Source organism: Desmodus rotundus, chromosome 13, assembly GCF_022682495.2.
Source record: "Desmodus rotundus isolate HL8 chromosome 13, HLdesRot8A.1, whole genome shotgun sequence".
NCBI lineage: Eukaryota > Metazoa > Chordata > Mammalia > Chiroptera > Phyllostomidae > Desmodus > Desmodus rotundus.
The window spans coordinates 33,327,069-33,348,121 of record NC_071399.1 but is presented as its reverse complement, the minus strand read 5'-3'; the positions used below and the strand labels follow the sequence as shown (position 1 = coordinate 33,348,121).

General features: G+C 38.3%; 1 long non-coding RNA gene across 1 annotated transcript in view; it reads left to right on the top strand.

Annotated features, from left to right (window-relative positions):
- The first annotated feature begins 1,269 nt into the window (after positions 1-1,269).
- LOC128779848 (uncharacterized) overlaps positions 1,270-21,053 on the top strand; it is a 108,672-nt gene continuing 88,888 nt past the window's right edge. The window contains exon 1 of the long non-coding RNA XR_008425928.2: positions 1,270-1,411. This is a non-coding gene — a long non-coding RNA (uncharacterized lncRNA). The remainder of the gene's footprint in view (positions 1,412-21,053) is intronic.

Genomic DNA, 21,053 nt, shown 5'->3' with positions numbered 1-21,053 from the left:
AAGAACAGCAACTTCAGTGACAAAAGAGCAGACAATAATAATAGTGGAAAGAGAAATAGAGTATAACAGAAAGGGGAAAATAAACAAAAAAGAAGAAAAGATCAAAGGACAGCAGTGATTATGGGAGAGTAAAGGGGAGAAAACTAATACAAATAATGAATTGAAAGAAGAAAACAGGAAAAGGGACAAAGAGAGAAAAAGAATAACAAAAATAAGGAAAGGAAAGAAGAAAGGAACAATGGGGTAATTGATGGTAAGAATAAAATAAGCAATATGAAAGAAAAACTACAGCAAAAAATAGAAGAAAAATTGAAAATAGAAAATAATAAAAGGCTATGAAAAAGTAAAATAATGAAAAAGAACAAAGTGGAATTCCTCTCAACAGAATTTAGTGCTTACCTGTTGGTTCTCCCTTTGTACATGGCTCTAATGTAGTCTGAGGCTTGTGTAATACAATGTCAGGTGCTGTCCATTTCTAACCATTTGCAGCCTGTTGGAAGCTACAAGCAATGCACACCTGTGGCTGATTTGTCTGGGCTGGCTGTGCCCAGGATGGGACCAGCCAGTCTGCAAAGCTATGCTTTATCAGTACAGGGCCAAGGGATGTATCAGCACATGTTGGAAAGCTGCTCTTCCAAGCTGGGTTTTATCAGCCTAGGGCCCAGGGGTGTGTCAGCAAGTAACCCAAGTCACTGTAGAATCCTCCTCTGCCTGTCTCTTCCTGCCAGCCAGCTGTCAGTTTTAGACTAGTTGAAGACCTGACTGTTTCTGAGAGAGCTTCTGGCAGAATCTGATTGGGGGGAGGGTTGGGACTTCTGTATCTCTCATCACAGGTGCCTTTCAGACTTCAGGGAAGTTGGTGGGTGTGTTCCCCTGCCCCCCAAGCCACTAGTCTGAGTCTCTCTGGGATATTTCACCTCTATTCAGCAGGGTGGGGCTCCTAGTAAGCTAAGTAGTGGAGTGTCCAAAGTCCAGATTTTAGGTCTGCTGGAAACTAGGAGAGTACTAGGAGAGTGTTTCTATGGCTCTCTCATAAGGGGGAAATGCTAGTCTGTTTCCGAGGAAACAGTATGGTGTGGCTCCACCCTAAAGCCCATCTCTGATAGCCCCTGAGTCTGTGTTTGTTGCTGTCTCTTCAGCAGGGTTTAAGATGCAGGATGGGAGAAAAGAGAAAAAAAAAGACAAATCACAGAATTAAACAGAAGAAGAAGGAGGAGAAGGAGAAGAAAAGGAAAAGAAAGAAAGAAAAGATAAGAGAAAAGAAAACAAAACAAAAGAGAATAAAAAAAGAAAAGAAAAGAAAAGAAAAGAAAAGAAAAGAAAAGAAAAGAAAAGAAAAGAAAAGAAAAGAAAAAAGAAGATGCAGGGTGTGGCCAGCAGAATTCCAGAGGTTGGGGGAGTGCAAGATAAGGTAATTGCTTTTCCCCTGGGAGGGCTCTGCTCTTTCCAAGAAAGATGGCTATTGCAGAGTCCATGTATATCCCAGCACAAAAAACCCCATGGCTGCTCCCCCATGTCTGTCCCTTGTGTCTCCCACCCCAGACTCTCCATGTGCAACTTCAGTCTGCACTGCTCTCCCTTCGCTTGGGCCTAAGGTGAGTGGTTGTGAATACAAACCTGTGCTTTGCCCCCTTTAAGAATTAAGGAAGAAAAAGAAAAAAAAAACAAACCCAAAACAGTGGCTTTGTCTCCAGGAGGTCTCATCTCTTCCTAGGAGAAACAAACCCTGTGGCCTTTCGCCCTGGATGCTATGTGGTCTGCTGATCCCAGCAGTTGTGCTCTGTTCTTGGGATCCCTCTTTATGGTCTGGTTCTTCTCCTTTCAAGAGGAAGCTCCCACATCTGCTCCACCACCTCAGCCTACCTCTCTCGTGAAAAGGCCAGTCCCTTTAATGACCTCACCCTTCCTACCTGTTGTGTTTTCTTTTGTTCCCATCCTTGGTTAAAAGTCCCTTTTTTGGATAGTCTTCAGTTTATTTTGGATGTCTAGTCCTCTCTAGTTTTATTTCCATTTTGGTTCTGGGAAGAGGTGTATTATATGTCCTTTGACTCTGCTGTTATCTTGCAACCCCCGCCCCCGACTTAGCAGGGATTTTTGTTGTTTGTTCCCTGACATATTCCAAGCACCTAGAACAATGCCCTTCACATAGAAAGCACTCAGTAAACATTTGTTGAATGAATGAACGAATGAATGAAGGCCAATTCACATCACTTCCTCTGTGAAACACTGGCAGTTTCTGAAACATTTCGACAGCTAAAAGGGGTGATGTCGGGGAGGTGTTTCAGGGAACTCTAGGGGCTTCCCATATCGTAGTGAGTGGAGGCCCTGCCAGGGACTTCCCAGGAAGGCTTTCCTGAAGATCAAGTCCTCAGAAGAAGGTGGTATGCATTAGGAAATGGGGTTCTGGAAAGTTGTGTGTGTTGGTCTTCAGATGTGCCAATAACATAATAATTTTCGCTTCTGTTGTGCTCTCTTGATTTTACTCATCTATGACTAAACTTCTGATGAATCACATGAAACATGTTTTACTATATAAGTGGGATGTATACATGCATAATTAAATGGAAACATGAGGAGACCATAAAATAAGTCTCTAAGAACAATGTCAGGAAAGGTTCAAATCTATGACAAATGAAGTTCATGAAAAATGCTAGGAAAAAAATAGAGCTTTTTTTTAGTCTACAAAAACAAAAAAGGCATAAAACTTTGGGAAATATGATGTAATACTGGCCAAAGGCAAAACTGTGTAACTTTCATTTGACTTTGGTGCCTTCAACTAAGAATAGTCCCAAACTGTAAAGGGTAGGGCAAATCTGATGGAGAAATAATAAAACTCAAGTAAGCTGCAGAGAGTATTAAAAGCAAACCTACCCATTTAAATAAATTTAAATCTTTACATATGTGAGAATTATATTGAATATGTTAAATACATTGTGTAATCTCTGAAAAACCTATAATTTTTAAAAGTATATGGATTATATGAAGAGGTGTTTTTTTTTTTCTTTTCACTGAATAATAGCATACAGTGCAAATTTTCTGGAATTTTCAGAAACTATAGACTATTGGCTAAAATATACAATTAATTATTTTTCTGTGGGTTGTCTGTCAGTATTTAAAAAGGAATGTGATTATTGCAGGTTTAGAAAAGACATGTCATGCCAGGCCAGAGCAATTTAAAATCTTTCATTAAGATTACTAGGCACATGTTTCATATGTGCATGATGCACTTAATGGTTACTCTCTTATCTGCATGACTGTGATATTGAAATGTTGAAGGGACAGAAGATATTGAGACTATCAGAACCACAATGTTGGGATTCCATCTGCTATTTAATTATCTGAGGCCACTATTAACTTCCAAAGTTCAACAGGCTTCTGTCCTTAGATCTGCTTTCTTCACAACACTTATTAATCACTAAGATGAAGGTATAAAAGACAGGCAAATCTATTTTATACTGACAAATGCCTTTGAACAATATTTAATATACTGTATTGTGCACCTGTGATGTTTATAACTTATTTTGGATTATCTAGGACACTGAATAAAGGCATATTTGGTGTATTGTATCCAATGAACTATGCTAGGTGATATGTAATATTTAAGATTGCTGAACATTTGAAATACTTCCATTATTATATAGCCTATCCAGGTATTTATAACATTTTTTCTTATATTATGACACTTTGTGGACTAGATTAAGATCTGCAGATGAGAGACCATCTCTAGGACCATTACAACTATGACTAGTATCACCAAACCTCTGAGCACCTCTGCTTTTGAGTGAAGCTTTTCCAGATTCTGTGTTTGCCCTAGATTAGTTTGCCCAGTCCTGCTGTCTAGGTTTTTGTCTTGTGCCACAGCAAAGCTTTTGTAGGAATATCAACATTTATTCTGGTTTCTTCCCATTGTACCCAGAGTCATCAATCTGCCTTTATGCGGGGGAAGGGGGGTTCCAGGGTGGCTGAGCTGCACAGTGTACTGTAGCTGCTCTGGGGTGCAACAAGGCACAGAGGTAAGTCCTGAATCAGGTGACATCAATGCAGGGAACATCTGAGCTCCAGGAAAGAGGTCAGCTGACTATGCCTAGGGGTGCAGGAACACCAGAGGTGCAAACAGCTGCATTGTGTATCAAGAGGATGCAAAATGAACCCAGTGTGCATTCTTTGGCTACGTCCTTGGGAAATTCAAAGCATAAGCAGCAAGCTCAAGGGCGTAAACCTCCCTTAGGGCTTTCATGAACAGTGCCACCCATCATGTCCTACAAGCCCCATTCCTCCTGGGCAGGGTCAAGGCCACCATGACCATGCTAGAGTCTTCCCTCCTTGCTCTGGGAAGGGTTGAGGGTTGGTACTGCCTCAGGTCCCAGCTGCTGCCTTGAGGCCATCCCAGGGCACACCACCCTCTGAGCTCCATGACCCCAGGGGCCAGTGCAGGGAAGGAAGAGCTCAGATGGAAAATGAGGACGAAACTTCTGCAGGATGGGACTAGGCTCTTCCTATAGGAAGGCCACCATGAAGGCAGCTGCCCTTGAGCATGTGACCCCAGTGGAGCATATAGGGAAGACCTGTGTAAAGACACAGTGTGTTGAGGGGAGAGACGCCTGGATATCCTCTCACCCACCCATGTCCCTGGGTACTAAGGGGTCCCTGTGGAAAGTGTCACCAGGTTCAGGAATGGAAAGTTGGTGTACAGACTAAGTGAATGGAGGGCCAACTTCCTAGGACATTACTTTCAGCAGCTGGAGCCTTTCTCATGTGTTCCAGACACTGTGCATCTAGGCCTCTCTCTGGTACTGCAGGTGGGACAGCTGGTCCCTGATGACCCACCCATGGTCAACCTTGGTCAGGCAAACCATCTTGCTGCTCAAGATAAGGTCCTGTATCTTGTACTTGGCCTTAGGGACCAGGCCCAACACATTCAGGTTGGCCAGGCCTGTGAGGAGGGTGCAGAAAACATGGTGGCCTGGCTCAAACAGGAACACATGGAAGGTGATGATGTTGGCAGAAATGTTGGTCAGTTCAACAGGACACTGGGCAGGGAGGGGGTGAAACATCTACAGGCCATACTGGGATCTCCAGATTCTGTCTGGTTGGCACTGACCAGCTTGTGGAGGCCCCAGAAGAAGAAGGTGAAGCAGTGGTGTGTGGTCAGTGGGCTGTGGAATGAGAGTCCCCAAGGAGTCCTGTCTGGTCCTGGCTCTACCAGACAGCCCAGGAGCTGAGGTCCAGAAGCAGGATCTGTCTGTCAATGCCAGTTCCATTTTCAATGACTGTGGCCAAGGTGTTAGGTTTTTAGTGGCCAAGGATGGACCTTCTGAGGACCTGGGCTATGCTGAAGGTCTACTTGATAACTACAGAAACGATATTCAAATATAAGAATTAGCAGTTTTGGGGGGTTTACTGTCTATTAGTGGAAGACATGCTGTAGGATGCAGAAAGGAGGCACAACATAGGTTGTAGGCTTAGGAGAAATGAGCCAGCTAATAGTCATCAAAAATAAAAGGAAAAATATTTGACTACTTCTCAGAAATACAAAATGTGATTTTGAAATAAACTATCAACAGAATGGAAAGAGCATATCCTGGAATGAAGACCAATTCTGGAATCACCTCCCGGGAGATCATTAACAAGTCAGTTTCCAACCCCAGGCTCCAGCTTTCTCACCAGGTACAGGGAGAGCATTATGTAATATCATGATAAAAATAGCAACATAATTAGTAAAGCATTTTGTGGTTTAGAAAGTGCCTCCACAAACACTACTGATTTAGTACTCACAATAACCATATGAAGCGTTGTTATAAATCTCTGTTTCACAGATGAGGAAATGGATGCAGGGGAGTTTGAGGGCCTTATTGTGAACTATGACCAAGCCTCTCCTATGTGGTGACCTCAGGACTGAGGCCTAGCTGTGTCAGGCAGACCCTGCCACACTCTTCAGTCCCTGCTTGATCACCAGTAAACCAGGTTCTTGGCAAAACACCTAACCTACAAAAGCATCAAGCTCCTTCTTTCTAAAAAGATGGGGTGAAGGAGCCTAACATGCCTACAGCCAAGTCACCCAATAATTGTATATCAAAATTATTTTTACTTATGAAATTAGTCCGGTTTATTTCTTTATTCTTGTAAATACTGAGTCCAGACAAATAATGAACAGGATAAAGCTTATTTGATAATTGTATTTATTTAAGAGGTTTAACTTATACATCCTGGTGCTAAAGGTTAGTAATTCTGAAATATCATAGTATCATAAAAATTATAAAATATAAATACTGACTCACATGTCTTTATTTTTTCCTACCTGAACCCATTTTAAGGGCTATTTTCTAAGAATGTTTTAAGAAGAATCCCTGGTAGCTGGTTGACTTTCCTGCTAATTTCTATAAGAAATTCCTCTTCAAAATTCTGTCCCACATCTTCATTTCTAACTCAGAAAGATTGTTGCTTCAACAGATGATGTTTCTCTCACATTTCTTTCTTTAAAAATTTTGTAGTACGGTGCTAGAAAAGAAGAAACTAGTGCAGGCTGTTAACTATTATTGAAAGCAGCAAATCCATTCCTAGGAAGTTCAAACAGGCTAGCATCTACACATACAAATTTAAAATAAACTTAGAAACAAAACTATTTCGACTTTCCATTCTTAGTCTATAACACTTATTTTTGCAAAGAGGAGGGCTATGAAAACGTTTGAAGGAGGTCAGAGGTTACGTTCCATACTCTAACTTGATTTGCCTCAACTGGAGGGCATTTTCAACACAATGTGAACAGTTTTCAGCAAACACATTCTTAGAGATGTTTCGACTCTCTGGTTTCAATATATGGTGAGTGGACACATATGTTAATGAAATATGTTTACTACCCAAGCTGATGCTGAAATGAAACTACTGGCTAGCCTCCCATGTTCATTTCTACCTATGCTATAGGAACAGCCAGACTGACTTTCTTTTTCAGCTTTTATATAGCTATTCCTTTTCTCCCACCTTCTCTTCTTCTACCCCCAAAAGACAATTCACCTTGACCTTGTATTGTATGCTCAGGCCTACTCTACCACCTGGAATGTACTCCATGCTCCCTATCACACCTAATGTAGAAATTGTTCCTTTTTTTTTAAACTTTTTTTATTGTTGTTCAAGTACAATTGTCTCCATTTTCCCCCCATAACTCCCCCCCCACACTCTAGCCATCCCCACTTCCGACCCTTGATCCTACCCCCCTTTGGTTTGGTCTATGTGTCCTTTATAGATGTTCTTGAAAACCCTTCCCCCTTTTTCCTTCTTATGACCCATCCCCTCAGTTCCTGATTTCCAGACTTCACATTTGTTAACTGGTACCCTAAGAAAAAATAATTCAAATATTATTTTGCATATAATGATTTGTCAGGGCTCTGAAAGAGACAGGTGGCTCCCTCAAAGGGTTTCATTGCAGTGAATTTAATAAAGGAGCTCTTTGCAGAGGTGGAGGCACTGTTAAGAGAACCAGTGAAGAAGGGTGAAGCTACAAGGAGCTGACTCTCATTGGAAGGTGTTATCACTCTGGTAAAGGTATGAAACTGTTCTTCTGGATACTGGAGAAAGGGTCTCTTAGTAGAAATGATTACAAATAGATCAGCCACTGCGAGAACTAACATTATGGAGAAGGCTCTGGTTAGATCCAACCTACAAGAAGCCAGAGGACTAGTGAGTCCAGGGTGTTTAGAGGTCAGTCTCCTTAGATATAGAGTAGGGCAGAAGGGGGTGAAGAATGATCTTGGGATAGTGGGTCAATGGAAAATAAACATTACCTACCAAAAAGGACGGATACTGGAGACTGAATGCTTTGACCCAAAGAACTTTTTCCCCCCAAAAATGGAGTTTCAGGCATGAAAAAGACTCCTCACTTTACAATAACACTCCTGGGAACAAATCTAAATGTAGTAACTGATTTCTTGAATTGTTCATTTCATATAGTAATCTTAATTCCCACTGGAAATCCTAAAAAGATAAAGTGATCCAAGTTGATTCTGAAATTTTGGCCACTGTAATTGTAAGAGCATAAACATGTTCCTTACAATTAGGTAAAGACAGCAATTTTCAACCTGTGAGCCACGAAAAATTTTAAAACATGCAATACTAAGGGCACTGACCTCTTTTCCCTTAGATTGTCAAATAAAAAATTACAACAGCCAATACAATGATTGCTGTCCAGTATGAATGGATCAAAATTATACCTATTTTTGTAAGATTGGCAAAGATTGCATTTTGTGTATGTGCAGGAGAATTTTAGTAATTAGTTTATGTGTGCCATGAGAAGACAAAGGTTGAAAATTTCTGGGTAAGGGTGATTACAAAACATACTTTTTAAGAACAATACAATCTTACTTTAAAGGCCATGAAATTACAAGTTGTGAAGTGTTTGGATTTCCTCTTCCCCTCCCCAAATCAAATTTTCCAGATTGTCAGGTTTTGAGCTGAGCTGAAAGAGAAAACACCATAAAATTGAGTCTCTTCTATCATTTTTCTTTAATTTTTGTTTTTAATCTTGAAACAATCTTTTTATTTAGAAAGTTGCAAATACAGTGTATAGAAACATTTTCTCTCCTGAACCATTTAAGAATATGTTGTCAATAAGATGCCCATTACTCCCTAATCTTGTAGTGTGTGTTTCCTATAAACAAAGACACTCTTCTATATAATGACAATAAAGTCATCAAAATGAGGGAAATACTATTTATGCTGCATTACCATTCAGTCTTCAGAACCCATTCAAATTCCTTCCAATTGTTCCCAAAATGTTCTTGTGTAGCAAAATGTTTCATTTCAGAATTACACATGAGTTTTAGTTGTTATGATCCTTCAGCTCATTGACTATGGAAGTATTCCCCAGTCCTTCCTTAACTTTTAAGATCTTGAAAGTTTTGAAGATTACAGACCATTTATTATGTAGAACATTCCTCAGTTTGGGTTCGTCTGATGTTCCCTCATGACTGAATTGAGGTTATATGTATTTGGCAAGAATAGCTTGGAAGCCATGCTGTGTTTTTCATAACCCATACTTCCTGGTGGAACATAATTTCAATTTGTTGCATTATTGATTAAGTTAAGTCTCAATATTTGATTAAGGTAGGGTCTGTGAAGCCTCTCTGCTCTAAAAATCTACTCTAAATTTTCCTTCATATTTGATAGCCATTGTGGTGGTGGTGGGGAGATTATATAAAAATCTCATTCCTCATTAAACTGTCAATGTATTATATATACATAATAGCATTCTGAATATATATAATATATAATGTAATATAATTACATATACTACATAATATCTTATATATAACATATTATATATATTATATATTATATTATATATATATTTGGAATTGTATAATATATATTCAATGGGTAACAGTTATTATTATTATTAACGCCGAAATTATCCCAGATATGGCCAGTGGGAGCCTCTTTAAGATGACTTTTGTATCTTTTGGACATGTCCCCACAATTTTTTAGAGCATTTCTTTACTTTCTGGGACAAGCTGTTCAAGGCTTTCATTGTGTATTCTCCTGGCCCTTGTTTCAGAATCAACCTTTTCTTCCAGAAGCCCTGGCTCCTCGTAGAGTAAAGATCTATGTGCAAGTTTTGCTGGCTGTTCCTGTGGTGTCATTAATCTTAGGTCCCTCCTAGTGGTCAGAAGTCAGTAAATAAATTAAGGAAGATATGAGATAATTTTCTTACTATTGGGAGAAGAGAAATATAAAATGTATATACATTTGCATTTAAATTATCTTCTATCATATTCTTTATATTGAAAATGATACATTCATTCTCATTCTCATTTCTAGTGCAAGTTCACTGATTCTTTTTAGTTTTCCCTTTTTTTCATATTTGTAATTCTTCCAACAGTGAGGAACCTGCATAAGGAAATCTTTAAATTATTTACTTATGTCATCAATTCCCCTTTTTGTAGCCAATCTTCTATTATTTCTATTACTGGTGGAAGTGGGGCTCTTGCAGTGTCAAAAGGAAAAGAATTCCATGAGACCCACACAGGAAGATGTGTCTGTGTGGTATGGTTTACTGATGATGTACAATTATGGGGGTTCCCCTCCTGATATTTCCATGTCCCATCTCTGTCCATCTCGCCATGGAAAAAGGCCAAGCTTGTCTTCAGTGGGGCCAGGATGAGGGCCAATGCCCAGAGTCTATGCTCCATATTAAAGTCCAGTCCGGTCCAGTCCAGCATGAAGCTAACTTAGCATGTGTTTCCAGCTACAATCCATTGCTGTGCTTCAGTATCCAGTCTCCTTCCTGGAGGCCATAGGCTGCATGACCGCTAAGACACGGCATGCATTGTGGGAGTACAGGTCACATGTGAGTGAGAACCTCTTTCTTCCCCTGGGGTTATAACCAAGAGCTTGGATTTGGGATTGACCAAGTGCTTTCTCAAAAGAACCAGTCAACACTCCAAACTTTTGTGGCTTTGGATGGCTCTACACACACTAGTTAGACCAATAGGTCACTAAGGTCCAGCACCTCCCCTTGTGCCCCTCAAGAATACAGTACTGGAGGGTGTAAGGGAGGGGTGTCAATCCCCTTGAAGAAATGCTATAATTCCCTAGAGCTGCAGCTTCCTGGCTAAGCAAGCAAACAGGTTTATGCTTCCCAGTTTATTAAACTCAATGTCTAGTTCTCCTTGCTGTCTTTCCTTTATCAATGTCTATGTAAACACTGATGGTCACACTACTATTGTACCTTCCCCCATCAGGCTGTAACAGCTGCTTCTGGGCCAAACAACACAAGGAAGCCCCCCTCACATTGCCTGACCTTTAACATTCACCCTGGACTTGATTATTTCCTCAGGTGAATGCTATCCTAACTCCACATTGGGCTCTGACTCCCTGCACTGGTCTTCCTTCCTACCAGGTACCCTCCTTGTCTTGTTTGGGTCCAAATTCTAGTGTAGGGCTGGCACCTTCCTCACCCTCATTATTTAGGTTATCCCCTTCACAATCTAGTATCACAGCTGTAAAAGGTTGATACTTTGGACCATTGCATACAAATTGTTCAAGATTTTTTGCTTTATGCCAGATGATAATCATATTAAAAACAATTCATTATTAGTTTGAACTGAAAATATCCATCTCAAAAATCTTCAGTTGGTAATGTGCTAGAAACTGTTTTTTGTATCTTGAAGAATTTCTTTTAAAAGTGAATTTTTTTATCTTTCAGTGTCTACATTTATATGATAGGAACATTATTACAAAGCAATGGTACTATTTATTGGGTTGGCCAAAAATTCTGTGTGTTTTTTCTCTCAGGTGGTTCTAGTAGCATTTAGTTACTTTTAACTTCATTCAAAACAATTCTGCTAGATTGTATTGTGACAGCTGTCATATCAGCATGCATTAAAAAAAACAAAATAAGTGAATTTTTGTGTGGCCATTTTAATATTGAAGATGAAAGGAAACATGCAACATATTCAGCATATTATGCTTTATTATTTCAAGAAAGGTAAAAACACAACTGAAATGCAAGAAAAGATTTATGCAGTGTACGGAGAAGGTGCTGAGACTGATCGAATGTGTCAAAAATGGTTTGCAAAGTTTCATGCTGGAGATTTCTCGCTGGATGATGATCTATGTTTGGGCAGACCTTTTGAAGTTGATAGTGATCAAATCGAGACATTAACTGAGAACAATCAATGTTATACCATGTGGGAGAAAGCTGACATACTCAAAGTATCCAAATCAATAGAGTTATTGGTGAAAATGAAAAAAAATGTGTCTTTTACTTTATGGAAAAAACTAAACGGTTTTTTGGGGGGACTTTTTGGGGGATTTTTTTTGCCAACCCAATATTTCCCAGTATCTCAGAGTCATGGGGCATTTCTACCTCTTACATGCAAAAATAATCTTTGTGAAATGCAAATATATCAAGGGAACTTTTTTAAGGTATAATTTTAATTTCAAAAGAATACTTTTATCTTTTAAAATAATTTCCATCCATAATCAAATTGCCTGCATTCACTTTTCACCTAGTTTTTGAAGCTTTGTGTTGAATGCTGCATCTAATAATGTATCTTCAAATCTCTGGAATCTGGGAATGCTTTCACCCAAAATTTCTACTTGTTGCCACAACATTCTTTGCCTCTAGTCTCAGTCAAATGCCACTTAAATAATATTGACAGGCATTTTAAAAAGTAGTTTGTTTTTTATTTTGTTTCTCCACTCAGTAACCTAAAATTTCCTGCTTCTAAGAACAAAATTTTAGGGAAAACCCTTTAGCCCCAATCAGAGGACACATTTTTCAGCTTTACCTGTTTTAAAGGAAGAGAAGAAGCTCTCATCCCACCCATTATATTTCTCTCCATCTGCAACTTGAGGTCAGTTCAATAGCACCAAGTAGAGCACATTTAGCAATGTTCCCATTGTGATCAGAGTCTTTTGGGGATATGGTCTGTTTTTTTAAAACAGAAAATTAAACTAGTTTGATTACAAGTGTGGTTATAGTGTTCTTAAAACATGGAACAAATTTTATTGTCCTTTCTTATATTTTATTTCCAATATATCTGAACAAATATCCATCTCCAGCCAGTATTTTCTATCAGATGGAAATGGAGAGAAACTCATACCAGGCTGCTGGTGAGAAAAGAGTCTTCAGTATGTTAGAAGCACACCTGAATTTTCAGCTTCATTGTTCAGGCAGGATATCACGCAATTTCCCTGCATTTTATGTTTTCTCTCTTTTAGACTATGTATTTTAAGTGCACTTTTATAAACGGTATCACACTATCTCACTTTCACAGATGACAAAGGCCTTGGGGAAAGTTAATGTTTTGCTATTATTAACTTATCAAGCAACCACAGTCCCAAGGCGTTCTTTCAGGCAATAAACCATATTCCTTTTGTTGTTGGCTCACCCTGTATTTTTATGGCCCATTAACCAGTGCTGAATTAAAAACAAATTTGTATAAATGATATAATGCTCATATAAATAGTCTTTCAAACTAGTTAGTTATCTGAATATTCAGTACACTGTAATGCCAAGAAAAGTTTATGAATCAAATACAAGCATAGCACTGGTGGCCAAAAATATTCTCATTTTAAAACCAAGAGCCAAAAATGGGAGTAAAAATGTTAAAAAGTTCCAAGGAAGACAAATTTGGCACAGACTTTAGATAATGTTCCATTAACACAGCAGAGCAGGAATTTGTGGCTGAATGAAACCCATGTTGGAAAAGGTACAGATTACAACTTTGTGCTTTGTTTATTTAATCGTGTCACTTCATACTGACATTGGGATGAGCCGAAAGTTTCTGGACTAATTTTTCCACATCTCAACACTAATATCATGAAAATATACTAGAGCTTTTAGGTGTGAATCCATTCACTATTCTAAAATATATATACATATAAGGACTAAACAGAATTTTTAAATGGAAAAATTTCTGTGATTCTAATGAGATGTTTGGAGTTCTCTGAACCACTAATTATAATAATTTGATTCTCATTGTCTTCCTCAAATAATAAGTAGTTCTTATATTTGAGAGAAGAATTTAATTCCTTTATTTCCTCCCAAATAAAGGAGGTGAGCCTCTTGGCTCCCATGTGACTTTCCACAGAGATCTCCTCTGGTCTGGACCAACTTCAGTCACGTGACTAAAGGGAGAGGTTGTGAAATGTCACTCGAGGTTCAGGCAGTCAATTAACCATGTCATCACTAAGTAGAGGATTTTCTCAGAGTTGATTGTTATAGTAATGTCATACATTCTCCCCAGTACTTCTTAGAATGCATAAAGCATGCCACTTCACTGTGTGCTTTAGCAAGAATTTTGGCCAACCAGACATCTGTTTGGACTGAGATGCTATGCCTTGAAAAGGGAGGAGGTCCTGTGGTAGAAAGGGGCTCTGAGTCAGATCAACTTGTCCCCAATCCTGACTCCACCATGTGAGGGGAAACCACCTAAAAATGAAATTTATCTATAAAAATTGTATATTTATTTTTACATGTTTAACCTTCAGTCACCTTCAAAGTACTCTCCATTTGATGCAATACACCTATTGAAACATTTTTTCCACTGCTCGACCCAGTTTTTGAACTCATCAATTTTGATTCTTTTAAAAAAATTTTTATTGTTATTCAATCACAGTTTTATGCCTTTTCTCCCCATCCCTCCACCCCACCCCAGCCGAACCCCCCTTCCTCCCCCACCTCCACCATCCCCCTTGATTTGGCCATGTATCCTTTATAGTAGTTCCTGTAATCCCCTTTCCTCACTGTCCCTTCCCCACTCCCCCCTGGCTATTGTTAGATTGTTCTTAACTTCAATGTCTTATGATCTCACCTTTAACTGGAACATAATCAACAGAAGAAAAAAGCAAACAAAATTTTGATTCTTTTAAAGTGCTTCTCATCAGCAAAACATTTCCTTTTGAGGACTTTTTTCATCTGGAAAAACAAAAAAAAAGTTGTTCAAGATGAGATCAGGTCAATAGGGAGCGTAGGACATGGGATCTTGCTGTTTTTGATCAAAAAGTGTTGAACACTCAGCATGATATAGACAGGTGTGCTCATAAATCACCCATCATAGAATGGGCAAATGCATTTGAAAGAGCCTTCAAAAAAATTCACTGAAGCCAAACAGAGCCTCTCACAACAACACCAGCTGGTACACTGATACAGATAGATTCCTAGAATACTCATCTAGTAGGGGAGAAGCCTGTGCTTACAAGGGGCCTTCCCTCCAGAAGATAATTCTAATTTGGGGGGCTTTCCCTTTGTATAGTGTACAGGCTCACAGATCTCTTCTGTAAAAGGGAAGTCATGTTGCGTGCCATTGGGTTTATGGTAGAGCTTAAATGAGGTAATATACAAACTGCAGTTTGGTGCCTGGACATCATAGAAGCCCCAAACTGAGATTACTATAAGTAAAATAAAAACCAGATATGAATAGTCTCAGGTATTGGAATCTTCAATTGTATTAATGTAATCTTTAGCTCTTCTCTGGGCTTCTAGTGTAATTAGTTCAGCTCAGGATATTGCAATCTGAGGGGTGGTGTCTCTTAGTGTTCTCTAACCCAATGGCACCATTTTAAAACAATAAATAGTTTTGTAGTGCTCCATTTATCAACTTGAAATGCAAACATAGGTCATATAACCTAAAATTAGATACAACTTAATTTTTAAAATACATCTATTATAATACAAATAGAAACAAAAGTAAAGTAATTTAAAATAAAGTAATTCACATTTCAGAAAGTAAAAGCTTGACTCAGGAGTACTACTCTAAAAGATAAAAATAGTCAGACTGTCACCCCTTTGTGTAGACTCTCCATGAATACTGTGGATACAAATGCAGACTGATTGAGATGCTATGTGCTGGTGATGTTACTATCAAGGACAACATCATGGGGTTTTCTAAAATCGTGGCTAATCTTTGGGAAATCACAAGAGGAAAATAAGATCTTTCCTCAATTTACATGTAGTTGTATTGTTGGAAAGTACAATTTACATTAAAATTGTACAAAAAGTAATCTTCATTCAGGAACAAATAATTATCAAGAATGTGTTCTTTGCCACATGAATGTCCTATGGGACCTGGGAAGACAGCAGAGAGTTAGGAGTATTCTTCATTAAGCATGGCTACCAGTGCTTTTCAAGACACTGATTCTATCAGAGGAGTTAATCACTTGCGACCAAAATGTCAGGTACACTAATTCTTAATATCCCCCATTAGGTCAGTTTTCTTGAGAGGAAGACATTACTTTAGAACAGCAGGCCCAGTACGTAAGAGCAAACTGGGTGAAATTATGAAGAAGAGGCCAGCAGGTACTCGCTAGACACCTGTTGCATGGAGAAGAATTGAGGAAATAGGCTGACCATAAGGTAGACATTATCAAAGGAAGCTATCTGAGCATCAAGAACTGGCCAGCAGCAGAAGCTGTTCTAGAAAGAATTATGACTAGGAATAGATGATTAAACATACATGGGCTGAAGAACATAGAGTTGTCTGAAATACTTAAGGGACTACTATTTTGTGGTTGAGTTATTGTTTCCGCTTTGAATAAAGTTAGGACTGTGAGAGTAAACTTAAAATGACTGAGGAGATTATTTGATACCTAGATAATAACAAGGATGGAAGAGGTGGTGAGTTCCTTGTCACCAGTATGGTCAAAGATGGCCTTGGTTTGCACTTGGTGTGGATTTGTGGAGGAAGCTCGTACATCATGGCAGGTTGGTATTTTAAATACGTAGCCTTCGGTATCCCTTCAAAACCTGGGAACTTCTGATTTTGTAAAACAAAGTATTATTAAGCTATAAAATTGATTGTGGTATTGGCTCAAAGAAGCAAATTTCAATAAACTTAAGAGGGTTTAAGGTGGCTTTGGTCTGAATAAGGTAAGGAAGTATTTGTGCAGGACTTGGGAGGATATTCAGAGTTGGGACAATGTTCTTAGGAAATCTGCAGAGGAAGAAAAAACCATCAAACACTCTAAGATCAATCTGACTAAAGCTAAGCTTCTCGTAGAATTATTATAAAAACTGGGGTCAGTGAATACAGTATGATAAAATTGATGGGAGAAGAGATTTTTGTAAAATGAGAAATACTATACAAGTATCAAGTATTACTTTATTTTCACCAAAGACAAATCAGCAAGTGAAATGTCAGGAAACTTGCAGGAGATTCAACGTTAGCCAAGTGTGTCCCAGTAGAAGCATAGAGCTAGGAAAGCTGTTTAAGTTTCTGGGAAATAGGCAGCTATGCAAGCAGTTGGCATCAAGAGACAGGACCCTGACCACCCAGAGAGAATACTAAGAGAAGGGAACACCTATATCCCAGGGAAATGATATATCTTCAGCAGGTAACCAAGATATAAACTTAGATCTGACACCACATAAAAAGGATCCCAAGAAACAGGTCAAAAGCCCAGTGAATGGAACTAAAATATAAGGTCAGAGTGTCACCAATAGAAAGGCTTACTTGTTTTTGAACCTCTAAATAAGTAACCTGAGGTTCTTTAAACTTTTATATTTACTGCAAAAGGTCACTTCAGATCTGGGGTTAGAGCTGAACTAGAGATGGAAGTTAAGTGGCTCTGGCCGTAAGGATTGGAAAATAAGGGGAAAAAGAAAACATTCCAAATAGCAGATATATGAGACCTGTCTGGAAAAAGTCCAGCCATTGTTAATATAATGAGAATAGTTTGCATGACATCCATATGTCATGCAGCCAAGGAGAGTGGACTGGAATGCACATGCATGAACAACAATGACTTTACTGTACTAGTCAGTATGGGAGGTAGACGCTACTGAGTGAGCATGTGTACTGTGTGGCCAACACATTCAAAATGACTGAGCAAGTAGAACAATGAACCTGCATCAAATTTTGTGTGAAGCTTGAATATTCCTCTGCAAAAACTATTTGAATGATTCAGAGTGATGCAGCTATGGGCAACTGGTGATTGGCAGCATTATCACGACAATGTGCCTGCCCATGCATCATGTCTTGTGCAGTTTTTTGGCAAAACATCAAACCACCCAGGTGATTCAGTCCCCCTACAGCCCAGATTTGGCTCCCTGTGACTTCTGGCTTTTCCCAAAACTAAAATCACCTTTGAAAGGGAAAATATTTCAGACCATTGATGAGATTCAGGAAAATACATGGGGCAGCTGAAACTGTGTGAGGTCCCCAGGGGCTTACTTTGAAAGGGACTGAGACTTCATTGTCCTATGTACAGTGATTTTTGTACTTGTACTTTCTTCAATAAATGTCTCTATTTTTCATATTACATGGCTGGATACCTTCTGGATAGATCTCATATTTAAACTTGTATGCCCACTCTGATTGATATCTAGCTGCTGTCTGGAACATGACCTTGAGAAGATTTGAGAAGATATGTTACTACTCAGCATAAAGAAAATGCCACGATCGACTGATGGTACCTTCCATGGGCATAGGACAGAGTCAACACAAGTATCACATGTTCATTATTCCTACACAAGAACATTCCAAATTAGGAATAATGTTCTGGAATGAATTAGAGTCAGAGTGTGGCAGACCTTAATTACCAGATTGAAGGATCATGATTTTATGTAAGAGCTAAGGGATGTCACTTGAAGGTCATGGTAAACAGAGATGTGCACTCCTGGTACTGACTTAGGTTAACTGAACAGTGTTGCAGAGAAGACAGGTTCATCAGGATACTGACTATTCAACATCTGTATTTGTGGTTCTCAGTTTTCTCTCCAGTGTGAGAAATGGGATTCTGTGCCCTCATGTTAAATTTTCTGTGCAGTGAATTGTAAAAGCAATTGCCAATAAGAATTATTTCATGTACACATAATCCCTGTGCAGCATGCTGCAAATTTATTCATGATCTTCTCCAGCTAATATGAAGAAACTCAGCTGCAGTGCTAAAAATGACAGGATGATTTATATATAAAATTGAAATCCACATTAAAATTCTTCCACTTGATCTCCTGCTCTGGAATTTGAAGAGATATTTTAAAAATAACCTTTCCAAAGGTAAGATGTGCAGGTAGGAGATTAGCATCATTGCTAACATATGGTAGAATTTACATGTTGCTTGTGAATATATAGGATAAATAAATGACACAAAAAAGTGACATATAAACTAAGTAGAAATTATATTGATATAATTCAAATCTGAAAATTTTAAAATGTGTTTTCAGACTACAAAGCCCTTTTATAGATGAAGAAAATGAGACCTAGAGTACTATAGAGACTCACCAAAGTTTCCATAACAGTTAGAGGCAGAAACATGACTTGATATGGATCTGCCATGTGCAAAAAACCTTTGTGCTTTCCTCCCTGTTATGATGTATTTTGAATTTTTTTCTTAAAGTACCATCATTATCTTCCAGTTTCTAAGATCAAAAATCTTTATTTTTTAATCATACAAACTTTCCATGTCCTCCTCCCCGACTCCTTGCTACCTTATTGCCAGTATCTGTCTGTCTGCTAATCTAACTTTTGCATTTACCTCCTCCTGTCTTCTTTATTTACTCTTGGATTTCTCATCTTCATTAACTTGGTGGGTTTTTTTTTTTCTTCTTTGTCATATCCCATAAATTACCATCAGTTTTAGGTTTATACAACATGTTTTATATAATTTTTTCAAGATCAAAGGATTCAATGATATCCATTTCCTGCTGATTCAGGTCCAACTTTTTTATAGCTTAATAGTGAAGAATGAGATTCTAAAACCCAGCCCCAAAGTCTGACCCATTTCCAGAAAAAAATCACTCTTTTATTCCCCATATCATATTTTATATGTAGATAAATATAAATATATAAGCTTAACATTATATATTATGTACAGTTAATACATTTTGCACATGTATGCATACAAAGATGTGTCACCCCTGACACATCTGGGGATGTGAACACCCCAGAGGCGGTGTTCAGAGAGCACATCCAGTCTGATTCCTTTGTGCCTGCTTGTTAACTACTTCATCGTAGGTGTTCAAATATTTAGTGAGTAACTGATACTCCCCTCCCAATATATATGTTCCACCAATTCCTTACACAAGCGTTTCCATTCTACTGCATTAGTCCAATCTCTGCTCCAAGAATATGAACTGCAGTGGCCCTCATCTACTTACTCCTTGACACCAATCTTTCTTCCTTCACATCAGTCCTAACTGGATTCTTTTCTACTACAGTCATACCTTGGTACTTGTTGGTGTCAGAACTCATCAAACCCTCTACATGTTGCATTTTGATGAGAAAAAAAATGTTTCAGTACTTGGTACTTGCTCAGGACCCATCACTCTTGCTAGAACTCATATGAGTCACAACAAGGACCCAGAAGAGAAAATGCTTCATCACTCATTGCTTGAAAAATTCATTTGGTATTTGTTGGCTTCAGCACCCATCATGAGTTCCAGAATGAATTAATGACAAGTACCAATGTACCAATTAAATTTCTACCCTTCTACTAAAATGCTGTTTTTTTCTTCATGCAGTCTTTCTTGATTATTCAATTGGAAGGCTTTTTCTCTTTGAACATTCTGTCATGTAAGAATTGCAATACAAGGCACTTGACAATAAGTGCCCTAAAGGCCTTGTACTGCAATTATTTGTTTGCATATTTTATATCCTTGGGGACAGCAAGGGTTGCCTTACCAATATTTTGGTTTCTTAGAGCAGTCAGTGCCAAATGAGAGAGCAAATATGAAATGTTATTTCCAGATGGAGCACAGGCACATTCCTTAACATTAATAATAACAGAAGTGGAATTGACAACAAAAAAGAAAGGGATTATTAGCAAGCCGAAACTTTGAGAAATTTCTGAAAGGAAAAAGACAACTCACATATAGATATAGACTGGTAGGCATTTCAGAACCCCATAGAGAGAAAAAGATTCTAACTTGTCTTTTCTTTAAACAAAACAAAACAAAACAAAAAACCCAGCACATGTTAAATAATCACTAGACTTTGAATTAGCAAAATTGAATGTTTGATGTCACTGGAGCAACAATGATGTGAAGGAAATCACATTAGCAGTAAAAATAAACAAATTCAATGAAAACTTCAAAAAGAAATCTGAAGAAGAAAAGAATATGAGTTTCAAGAAAGGTGGAACTAACTGATAACTGGAAAGAAAAACTAAATCTTAGTAAAGGAGAGCAACTCCTTTACTGCTGGCAAAGAAACAATCTTTCCAAACTAGAGCACGGAGTCTGAGGGCTACAAGAAGTGGCCTTCGTGAAGAAAGTAAACAGTGCCATACAAAATAAAACTGGTTATCTTTTCTTCAAGGACAAAAAAAGGCAATTACAAAGCGGGGTTAAAAAAAAGCAAGATGAAAATAAACAATGGTCCCCAAATGAAATATTTACATCATTTATTAGTAATTGATAAAGTTGAAAGATCAGTGACTTTTTAAGTAACAAAATCAAGCAAACATTATTAAGGTAATTCATAGGAAAAGGGAAGGCTGACAGATATTTTCAATTCAGATATAATCACTGAGGATTTATGATAGCCACGAGACATAATTACTTTACCATGGTTTTCTTTTTAGAGAGTAATTTATCACTTTTTATATAAAGACCAACT